The sequence below is a fragment of the Saimiri boliviensis genome, chromosome 5 (assembly GCF_048565385.1).
Source record: "Saimiri boliviensis isolate mSaiBol1 chromosome 5, mSaiBol1.pri, whole genome shotgun sequence".
Lineage (NCBI taxonomy): Eukaryota > Metazoa > Chordata > Mammalia > Primates > Cebidae > Saimiri > Saimiri boliviensis.
The window spans coordinates 88,005,388-88,016,408 of record NC_133453.1 but is presented as its reverse complement, the minus strand read 5'-3'; the positions used below and the strand labels follow the sequence as shown (position 1 = coordinate 88,016,408).

At 39.4% G+C, this 11,021-nt stretch overlaps 1 pseudogene; it reads left to right on the top strand.

Annotated features, from left to right (window-relative positions):
• Positions 1–4,925: 4,925 nt before the first annotated feature.
• On the top strand, positions 4,926–8,897 carry LOC101052941 (fatty acid-binding protein 5 pseudogene; annotated as a pseudogene).
• The last annotated feature ends 2,124 nt before the right edge of the window (positions 8,898–11,021 follow it).

Sequence of the window (11,021 nt, the reverse complement as noted above, 5' to 3'; positions counted from 1 at the left end):
TAGCTCACTGCAGCATCAAAGTCCTGGGCTCAAGTGATCCACCCACCTCAGCCTCCCAAGTAGCTAAGACTGTAGGTGCATAACACCAAACCCAGGGTTTGGTTTTGTTTTGTTTTGTTTTGTCTTGTTTTGTTTTGTTCTGGTAGAGAAGAGGGTCTCACTATGTTGCTCAGGTTGATCTCAAACTCCTGGCCTCAAGTGATCTCCCCTGCTTCGGCCTCCCAAAGTATAGAATTACAGGTGAGAGCTATTCTGTTTTTCTCAGCACGAAGAACCAAATCCCTCTTGAGTTGTCAAGCCAACTTAAGTACTGTACGTTACAATCATTTGTAACAACTTTAATATTATCCTAAAAGTAGGAGCTACACATCTTTGCTCAATGAAAATCTTACATGTTGTTTCTCGTTGTCACGCAGTGCAGATCATTGCTAATACCACAGCTTTGCAGGCCACCCAAGGCAAAGCTGGTGCTAAAACTGCAAAACCTTTTTTCACGCACAGCTAATTGGCTGCTTCTCTGTAGCGTGCATCTGTGTTCTGCTCCCACGCCTGGAGTTGTATTCTTGTCAAGAATCAGTCGCGTTTGTTCTGAAACCCACCTAGGACTATTGTACTTGTTATTGCAAATCATAATTGAATAAAATATGGGGAAAGCCAGTGAAATACTAACATTTTTAAATTTTTATTGTTTTGAAAAGATTCAACAGAGGCAAGTCACTAAAACTGCTGAGGAATTAGGAAGTTTACAACTTCCAACTGTAAAGTCATAAAAATAAAGAAAGATTCTGTCCTCAGAATGCTTTCCAATGGTCTTTTAATTCTCAATTCAGAGTCTCATTCTGATTCTTAAAGTTCTCCATTTAAAGACACTGACACTGGCAATTATGGAAGATGTATTATGTACCTAGTTTATGCAACAAAAAAATAAAGGTATTCCAATCAGCACAAGACTTAGAGAATGCCCTGAACCTTCCTCATAATATTGAAGAGTGAACAAGCCTATGTGTGCTTTAGAATACACTTAAATGTAGTGCCTAAATTATTATGCACCCTTTTTCTGACTCTCCACTTTTAGCTGTCAGTTGATTAGCTGAGTCCAGTTGTACCACATTGGAAAGCAACCACTTTTCTTTTTTTGCGTCTCTCTTCTGGAAGAGAAATCCACCTGTTCTGGATGATGCAGTTATGGGACAGAATTCATTATCTGCCATGTGTCTGAGTGCCATTGATTTACCTTTCTAGACCATTTTTGCTGTGTACACCAGTTTCTGTCAGGTGGGCTCGTCCTCCCATTCATGAACAGAGAACTGGGAATTCATCACTTGCAGAATTCTCAGAGAAATGGCCGGTCATGGTGACCCACACCTGTAATCCCAGCATGTTGGAAGGGAGAGGCGGGTGGATCACCTGAGGTCAGGAGTTTGAGAACAGCCTGGTCAACATGGTGAAACCCTATCTCTACTAAAACTACAAAAATTAGCTGGGCATGGTAGTGGACACCTGTAATCCCAGCTACTCAGAAAGCTGAGGCAGGAGAATCGCTTGAACCTGGGAGGTGGAGGTTACAATGAGCCAAGATCGTGCCACTGCCCTCCAGCCTGGGCAACAAGAGCAAAACTCCATGTCAAACAAAAGGAAGGAAGGAAGAAAGGGAGGGAGGGAGGGAGGGAGGGAAAAGAAAAGAAAAAAGAAAAGAAAGGAAAAGAAAGAATTCTCAGAATGATTTCTCCCTCTTAAAGAAATCATCAATTTATGTTTTGTCATATGTAGGAAGATAGTCCTGAGACAACACTAAATGATGTAAAGTTTTATGTCCAAATCAATCCAAATATACCAGGTTATAATCTAGAATTTTTATAATGGTGGCAAGTGTTATGATCTTCTATAGACCTTAGTGGAAACTGGGTAAGGAGCATGCCCAGTTTCCTACTGGTAGCTATTTGTCATGCAAGTACATGGTCATTCAGAATTTTATTGCAATGTAATAGAATAATCCATCCATTCTTTTATATTCAAAAGTTATTAATTAAGCCACTATTATGTGTTAGAAACTATTCTAGACATTGAGGCTACAATGGTGAACAAAATAAAGTTCTGTTCTCATGGATGCTATATTCCAGTAGAATCATTTATTCTCCCTGCCAGTGAGCTCCTAGAGACTACAAACCGTATCTAAATCATCTTTGTATTTCTAGCACTTAGCATGGTGTCTGAAATTTTATCCAATCACAGCATGAAAGGGGTAAGAAGTCTTTGCAAACTTTATGTAAACATTCTGAATCTATGAATGCACATTGACATTAATCATTTTGTCTTCTTCCTACAACAGCCACTACTGGAACTTCATATTTACAATGCTATTTTTACTTTTCTGGTACATGGATTATTTCAGTAGAGAAATTTTAATTCAGCAAATATTCGAATGCCTGCTTTGTGCCAGGCATTGTGCTAGAGACCCAATTGGCTTTAGGAAAGAACAGCATCCAATCTTCACACTGATTTCTCTCTTAAAGAAACAGATGTTTTCTTTTAAATCTGCCTGCACAGCAAGGACTTCTCACAGCTTATGAGAAGAAAGTTATCGTACAGTTCTGGGTACTCCTTTGCCTATCACTCCCAAAAGAAAGTTATTTTCTGGAAACAGTAGAAGAAAAGTACCTTGCCTCCATGAAACCTGATCATTTGTTGGGGGATGTTGTTTTCTAGAGCTGGAAACTGTGCAGTCTGCTTATAGAGCTGCAGAAATGGTGTGGGCAAGGCTAAGGAGGAGAGCAAGGTTCTGCTCAGCCACACCTCTCCGGCCCTTCCTGGGTTCCCAGACAACTTGCCAGCAAAGTAATAAAGTTCTTCTCCACTTTCTGGGAGCTTTATATGGAAGTATTTGTCTACTCTTTAATAAGTAAAGTTAACTGCAGTTTTAACAATATTATTTATAATATTAATATTATTAAAATTGTAATAATTTATTATTATTATAATGAACTATTATTTAAAAGTATAATAAAGTTATCATACTCAATGTTGGTCTAAAAAAAAGCAGACATCTGGGAGTGTTGGTGGTGAGAGCTAAGACTTGCTAAAACTTCTAGGAGGTGACTTACACCAAACATCCAACTGAAAAACTATAACCTACAATCGATGATCCAGATCTCCCAAAGACATAAATAAAACACACTCACCTAATAATAATGGGGAACACATGTCATTTCCATTTCTCCAAGCCCATAGAAAGTACAGCACAAGAGTGAACCCTAACGTAACTGGGGTCTCTGAGTGATAATGACACATCAATGCAGGCTCATCAGTTGTGACAGATGTACTGCTTCAGTGGCCAGTGATGATCATGGAGAAGGCTACACATGTGGGGACAGGGGATATACAGAATATCTCTGTTCCTTCTGCTCAATTTTGCTGTGAACCTAAAACTACACTAAAAAATTAAATCTATTTTTAAAAATATTCTGATCTTTAAAAATGTCTTTTTCAAACAGATATTAATATTTATGTAGCCATAGGAGCATAAAAGCCTAATGTCATCAGAGAAGACTAGGGATGGAGAATTCATTTTAAATTTCTTTAACTGGTGTAATAATCATCAGGAAGATTAATGGAGAAAAGTGCAACAATGTATTTATCAGAAAAACTGAGCATTCAGAGTCTCAGAATAAACTCTGACATCTATGTCTGCTTACCTGAATGGACCTTTAGATGGCTCGCCCAGTTTGTAATCCTTCAGAAACAAAACAGCAAGGAGGGAAAATCATTCATGCCCTCTGGACAACTGGCAGCCCATTTCTAAAGCATCTCGCTACAAGAAGCTAAGAGTATGGACAAAGAGAAATCAAATGCGATTTTATTAAATGTTTTCTTTAAAAAAACCGAATGTCCTTTTCCATTTTGTGCTATTTTTCTTCTCTGTATGTACTGCTTCTCCTGGATGAAGCTATGTTATATTACTGCACTTGCGGAGAGGGATAATTTGCTGGCCCCAAAGGAGTTCTCAGAATACTGAGAGAACATGTTACAAGATGGACCCCAAAAGAGGAGCATCTGGCTACCCAAAGTATAATGCTCATAGCAGAGAAATAACCATAAATAGCTTTAACAGAGGCCAAATGTGCCCATTTCAATCCAGTGTTTTATCACCCACCAAGAGAATCTGGGTGAAGGGAGAGACAGAGGGTGAAGTCATTTAGCAGGGCATGGTTCATAAATCTTTTATTAGGACCAACAGGTCAAGGTCTTTTATGGCTGTAAGATGGAAAGTTAAAGTCACTGTTATCTAACCACATTTCAAGAATGAAAACGTAATTGAGGGAGAAGAAAACTAGTTCCTCCAAAGGTTAGGGAAAAGATAGGGGATTGTATTTAAAAGGTGATTTGGAGAATTAGAGAGGAAGGGGTATGTGCTTTTTTTGCTTAATCAGAATATACTTGGAAAAAGATCATAACTAAAATTTCCTGAGTGCTACTATATTCTGATCCTGATAAAGTTGGGGTTTTCTTACTGTCTCCAAGGAAATGAGTTGAGGATGCTAGTCTTATGAGAATTAGCATGTACTAAAAGCTTCTGTCATAAAAGAAATATAATCATATAACACACTGGTTGGCTGTGAATTAACAACAACCACAACAAACAGTTGGTAATTCAAGCACATGTCTGTGCAAAGAATATATGTATATTTAAGGATTATTTATTTTATTTAAATAGGAAGAAGCAGCCATGTGGCATGGAAAGGATAAGATATTTTAGTACACTGTAAAAGGTGCATCTCACTCTATTTGTGAGGAGGTCGGAGGAACTCCACAAATAAAACTTAATGGATTGAATTCTGGTGAGACACCATGACTCTCTCAAAGGGAAATTCAAGCATTCTATGGAGAGCCTGTAGGATTCACTATTGCTGGCAATCTTCTTTGTCAGAATGGCAGAAAACACCAATGTACCACTACTGCTGGAGGCTTTGTTGTGTCCTGGCATCACCAAAATCCTCTTGCTTTGGAAAATTAGTCTGAACTGTGTGAAATTTGACCACGGTATCCACTAGAAGAATCTACTGTAACTATTCGGAATCCACTCTCCAGAGAAGTCCTTACTTATTGGATGTCTTATGGACCAAGTTGCAAGCACTTCAGTTTAGACGATGTTGCATAAATGAAATAATAAAAAATAAATAGAGCCTGGCACATGGGCAAAACTGAGGCTTTTATCTTATTTGTCTTGCAAACTATTCTTTTCCGATCTGATCATGTGCAGACAATTTAAATCAGAAATAGCTTGAGTGTTTCCCCTGCTGCAGTCTTACCATTCTTATAGTGAAAGAGCTAACTGCCATCTTCATCAGCACATTACAGCATGCAAACAATCTAAACCTTACTACAGATGATTGATTGAGCCACTAAAGGCATCAAAATCCTCTAATTGAGCTGTCTGAACAATATCAAACGCCCACAGAGATGTGGTGGGAAAAGAATTCAGACCTATCTCATCAAAAATAAACCCAGTTTAATTGCAGTCAGCAGCTTCCTTGCCTTTGTCTCATCCTCCCATCTGCTAAATCCACCACCATGACGTCCTATCTCTGCCTTGCCCAGGCAGAATTGTTTAATTTATTGATGGCTCAATACCTTGACCAGTATTTGGTACACCTTGCATACTTAGTACTGAGCACATACCTCTAACACCATTTTACTCTCTGGCATCTGCCTTTGATCTCTGCTCCAAACCTGCATTTGTTAAATAACCAGGCTCTCTGACCTCTACCACATCTGACATTTTCCCCTCTGGGTCATCCTGCTGTCCTTCATTGCAGATGTCGACTATAATTTATCCCTTTTGCTAACACCACAGGAAACCAGGTCCCTCTGAGGCCAATACCAGCATCCTGAGCTGATTGTGGTCATAATAAACCACTGCCCACCACCCACCCACCTCCACCAGCCCTTCCCCTCCTCCTCTTTAAGCTGCCAGTCATTGCAGGGTCTCATTGCCTGCCTGCGTGTGTCTACTTATAATAAAGTCATTACAGTGAATGTTGCTTTTGTTATAGGGAAGCCACACGGTTGCAACTGGGTTTAAAGGATATATTTTCTCCTAGGAATGACAGTCTCTGATGGACGTTCTTCCTTGTCACTCTGAGAGTGGCATGAGGAACAGTTGGAGGGGATGGAAATGTCCTGTATCTTGCTCAGAGCAGTAGTTACCCAAATATATACAAAAGTCAATGAGCTCTATACTTTAAAAGATACATATTATTGCATCAAAAAGGTGATTGGAAAAAGCCATAGACAGATTGATAGACAAAATGAAGCATCAGCTAACTGCAAAACCAAACTCATCCAAATAACAAACCATCCCCAATTTTCTAACTTTACACCTAGGATCCAATTCCCTAAGCTGAACATAATTTAGAGTTTTATTTCATTCAGAGATTGTTAATGCAAAATTCGAAATGGTTGATATGTCATCTAAGCCCTGCCCAGTGTTTGATGAGACAGTATAAGCTAATACCTTGACACAACTTTAGGGAAAGCAGGCAGCCTCATTTCCCCCATACACCTACGGCTGCAGGCAAGAAATGTGATTTCAACAGAGAATTTCAAATAATCAGAATCCTCCACAATTCTCACTTTACAACTCACGTAAAGTGAGGCTAGGTTTGGAGGGATTCCAAAGCCAGGGGTAGCAAGAAGCCTTAGGCCAAACAGATGATTTAAAAGACATGAGAAGAAAAATTTCAAATATAACGTAGAGCAAAATAACATTTGTTTTTTTCATTGTGCAAGGATGTCTTGAAGGTGAGAGCCAAGCTCAGCTGCTGCTTGTAAATCAAAATAACCCTTTCATTTTTACCTAACAAAGACGAGAAAGGGGAGAGAACAAGGTTACAAGGTGATATTTTCACCTAGTGGGAATACTAAAGGGAATGCCATTGTTGTCAAAATGTGTAAGGTCTATAAATCACGTGGGTTAGTGTAACAGGGCACACAATTAAGTATAATATTGGGAAAGCATGATTTTTCCTTGACAAGGTTGAATTGTTCAATATAAACCCTGGGAAGAACTAATATGAACAAAGAAAAAAATCAAGAGAATCCAGAAGAGGATAGTTTCTGAATATTAGCTGTCACAGAACAAAGGAAAAATATTATAAAATATTTTGTGCATGATAAAACATTGATTATTCAAATATTTGGTATATAGGAATAGCATATATATTGCAAAATAGAAGGTGATTAAGAAACAAGTTATTTAATTTTAGAGGGTAGTCACACATAGGGACCCTACACACACATACACACACGCACTTTTTCTCTCCCTGGTCTTAACATTCTTCACACTCCAGCTTATTGTTCACAATGTAGATCCCAGCTGAAGGCTGGTGTGGAAGAAGCCAGGCAACAAAAGATGTATATATGTGTTTGAGAATTTTCACTGTATTTTTACAATGAATATTGACAAATGACTTTAAAGTAGCTCAAAGAGAGGGGCTTCATTTCTTGAAAATGATGTTCTCTGGCTCACATAAGCTGACATATTATAACATTTATTTTGGTTTAACAAGCGGACAGCTTTCCAGCTATAAATTAAGAGGCATTTCTAAATCAGCTGCACTGCGCCTTTATCAAAGCAGTTCTTGACCATTCAAGAGACTGCTGCCTAACCAATCAAGTCAAGAGAATCCATGTAATCAAGTACATCATATCCTTTCAAAGGTTTAAATAAAAACACTTCCATGTGTTAGCATTTACATACTGAAACACTGAAACATTTGGAAATATACAGCTCTCTTTCTAGTATACTGCATGAGGTAGGTGTTATTATATCGTCATGCAACAGACAGAAGAGCTACGGTTTACAGAGGGCGAGTAATGGGCATAAAGTCACATGTAATAAACAGAGGAGCCAGATTTCAAACTTGGGTCTGACACCTAAGGCCATGCAGCTGCAGAAGGCAAAACTGAATTTTGGTCGCCAGTAGGACACCTATGTAATTAGGACATTAAAAACACTAAAAGATAAAACCTTGTATTCAGCAGGGCACGGTGGCTTATGCCTATAATCCCAGCACTTTGGGAGGCTGAGGTGGCCGGATCTCTTGAGACCAGGAGTTCAAAACCAGCCTGGTCAACATGGTGAGACCTCCCTGTCTCTACTGAAAATGCAATAAATTAGCCAGGTGTGGTAGCACACACCTGTAATCCAAGCTACTGGAGAGGCTGAGATGGGAGAATCATTTGAATGGCGGGGAGGGAAGTGGGGGTCGCTGAGGTTGCCGTGAATCAAGATCGTGCCACTGCCTGGGCAACAGAGCAAGACTCCATCTCAAAAAAACAAAAACAAAAACTTTGTATTCGTTGAGAAGAAATTGTTTATTGCATTATTTTTTCACTTGAGAAGCTGATATTTCAAAATGGTTAAAAACACAAACTAGCAGGCTGCCCACGCCGACCACGCCCCGCACACCCCGCATGCGGATCCACACCCACAGTGGCCACTATTCAGCAGCTAGAAGGAAGATGGTGGCTCGTGGACAGCAAAGGCTTTGATGAATACGTGAAGGAACTACGAGTGGGAACAGCTTTGTGCAATACGGGAACAATGGCCAAGCCAGATTGTATCATCACATTCGATGGCAAAAATCTCACCATAAAAACTGAGAGCACTTTGTAAACAACACGGTTTTCTTGTACCCTGGGAGAGAAGTTTGAAGAAACCACAGCAGAAGGCAGGAAAACTCAGACTGTCTGCAACTTTACAGATGGAGCATTGGTTCAGCATCAGGAGTGGGATGGGAAAGAAAGCACAACAACAAGAAAATTGAAAGATGAAATTAGTGGTGAACTGTGTCGTGAACAATGTCACCTGTACTCAGGTCTATGAAAAAGTAGAATAAAAATTCCAGCATCATTTTGGGCAGGAATTAACTACAAGAATGAACAAGCTCAGTTTAATGAACGAATCCCCATAGTGCTTCCTTTTTTTCATTACTGCGTTCAGTTATGTCTATCACAAACATTTTGCATTTACATGCAGCTATTTCAAAGTGTTGGATTAATCAGGATCATCCCTTTGGTTAATAAATAAATGTGTTTGTGCTAGAAAAAAAAAAAAGGCACAGACTATGTAGCCAGATTGCCAGATTCCTTGGTTTCAAATTCCAACTATGGCACTTGCTAGCTGTGTGACCTTAGGCAAGTTACTTAACTTGTCTGTGCCTTGGTTTCATCTATGAAATGGAGATAATACTACTACTTAATGCATAAAGGGCTACATTTATGTGTAGCACTGGTATTGTGAGTATTTTTCTTTAAAGGTCTTTATGTTTTTGAGAAGCACATTGAACTGCTTAGAGAAAAATGTTTATGATATCAAGATAGTTAGGGTACAAGGGTATAGACAAAATTGTCCATGAGTGAATAATAGTTAAAAATGAATTGTCTATAATCCCAGCACTTTGGGAGGCCGAGGTGGGCAGATCACGAGGTCAAGAGACCAAGACCATCCTGGCCAACATAGTGAAACCTCAACTCTACTAAAATATAAAAATTAGTTGGGCCTGGTGGCGCACGTCTGTAGTCCCAGCTACTCGGGAGGCCAAGGCAGGAGAATTGCTTGAACCCGGGAAGCGGAGGTTGCAGTGAGCTGCGATCACGCCACTCCACTCCAGCCTGGCACCTGGCAACAGAGCGAAACTCTGTTTAAAAAAAAAAAAAAAAAAAAAAAAAAAAAAGAATTGTCAAAAAAACTACAAATATTAGCCAGGCATGGCGGTATACTCCTGCAGTCCCTGCTACTTGGGAGGCTGAAGTGAGAGGACCACCTGGGCCTAGGAGTGAGGCTGCAGACAGCCATGATGGCAACACTGTGCTCCAGCCTGGGTGACAGAGCAAGACCCTGTCTCAAAAAATAAAAATAAAAAAATTAAAAGAATTGCGAGTATATAGAGGTTCATGTACTATATGCACACAGGCACTCCTGTATATTTTTGAAATTTCTGTAAAAAAATTTTTTTAAATATTTTAAATTATACCTGGAACATATGATTATTACAGCAAAATTCCATTCTTATACAGATGTATATTCATATAAAACAGATGTGTATATGGATCTATTTTAATGCTATTTACATTTAGCCCCTTTTTTATTCCTAGGACATAATGAAAAATAAACAATAGAGATTTATTCTTTACATCCATAGTTGGCTTAGAAGAAAAGACAACTGAAGTCATACCAGGATCTGTTATCAAAGAAGATGGGGCCGGCCGCGGAGGCTCAAGCCTGTAATCCCATCACTTTGGGAGGCCGAGGCAGGTGGATCACGAGGTCGAGAGATCGAGACCATCCTGTTCAACGTGGTGAAACCCCGTCTCTACTAAAAATACAAAAAATTAGCTGGGCATGGTGGCGCATGCCTGTAATCCCAGCTACTCAGGAGGCTGAGGCAGGAGAATTGCCTGAACCCAGGAGGCGGAGATTGCGGTGAGCCGAGATCGCACCATTGCACTCCAGCCTGGGTAACAAGAGCGAAACTCCGTCTCAAAAAAAAAAAAAAAAAAAAAAAAGACGATGGAAGCCTCATCCACCATCTCAATCATGTTGAGGTGAAGAATCTGATTTAGCATCCAGTTCCTATGACCAAAAGATTTTAGGGCATGAGGATAAAACTTCCAACTGAAGTTTATATAAACAATCTGAGTAAGTAGCATGGTATAATAGAGAATAATATGTCGTTAGTTAATAAATAGTAATAATAATAGTTCACATGTATTGAGGAGATATTATGTGTGAGGTACAGTCACAGTGGTTTTGCATTTGTTACCTCATTTAATCCTCTCAACCATGTAACTTATGAAATAGGCATAATAATAATTCAGTCCATTTTATAGGTGTGGAAACATTGGCCCAGAGAGTTTAAGTAGCGAAAACCTGCTACATAAGACTGCCACTAATGCTATACTCTTCTTTCCCAAACATCACTGGCTCAGGAACTCAGAGGTTAAAAGTCTTTACCAGGCAG